Source organism: Belonocnema kinseyi, chromosome 5 (genome assembly GCF_010883055.1).
Source record: "Belonocnema kinseyi isolate 2016_QV_RU_SX_M_011 chromosome 5, B_treatae_v1, whole genome shotgun sequence".
NCBI lineage: Eukaryota > Metazoa > Arthropoda > Insecta > Hymenoptera > Cynipidae > Belonocnema > Belonocnema kinseyi.
Window position 1 is genome coordinate 135,520,145 of NC_046661.1, and position 1,078 is coordinate 135,521,222.

Consider the following 1,078-nt stretch of genomic DNA (forward strand, 5'->3'; position numbering starts at 1 on the left):
CATTTCTTACTATCTCTTCCCTTTCTTCATCCCAATCCCACCATACTCCATCTATCTGAATTCTCCCATACTTAACCCATGTCCTCTTTCCCTTTTTTCTTTTCTCTTCTGCTATTTTCCTTAATTTATACTGCATCTTCCTTTCTACCCATGTCAAATCATCCTCTATTCTCTCCGGACTACCATATAATAACCTCTTCTTTGTCATCACCTCCCTCTTATGTTCCCCTTTCTTTAGTTTCACCAGTACCATTATCTCCCCTCTTCTCACTTTCCTTCCTATATTTCGCATTTCTTCTATCTCTACCTTAGCATCAATCCTTTCTAGTACTTCGTCCACCCCTTCCTTCAGCTCCTTCCCCTCTAATCTTATACTAATCTCTAATCTTTTTACTTTCAAAGAATTAATTTTTAACCAAAAATGGAATGGTTTAATTTTTAGTTGATAAAATTAATTTTTCAACTAAAAATGAATTCTAATTTGGAATGATATATTTAAAATTTCACCCAAAATCATGAATTGTTCAACACCATGAATAATTCCTTAATAATTTTTAACCAAGGAAATTCATTTTCTACTAAAATGACGAATTTTCGAAAAAAAAAATTTAACTCAAATGATGGAATATTCAACTGAATTATTTACATTTTCAGATCAAATAATTTTCAACGGCTAAAAAAAAGAAATTTAAACAAATGGTTCAATTTTTAACCTGTGTAATTAAATTTTTAACTTGAATATTTAAATTTTCAATTTAAAAAAATGATTTTTAATTTTTCAAAAACGAACTTTCAACCAGATTGTTCAATTTTCAAGCAAAAATATGAATTTTTCACCAAGAAAATTAATTTTCCATAAAAAAAACAACTCATTTTCAACAAAATATATTAATTTTTCAATCAAATAGTTTTTAATTCTTAATTCGGAAAAAAATATTTATAATTAAAATTGGAATACTTAAATTTTTATTTGAAAAAAATTAATTTGTGACCAAAATTTAATCGAATTTTTATTTAAATATTTAAATTATTAAACAAAGTAATACATTTTTTACTATAAAAGTGAATTTTTAAATAA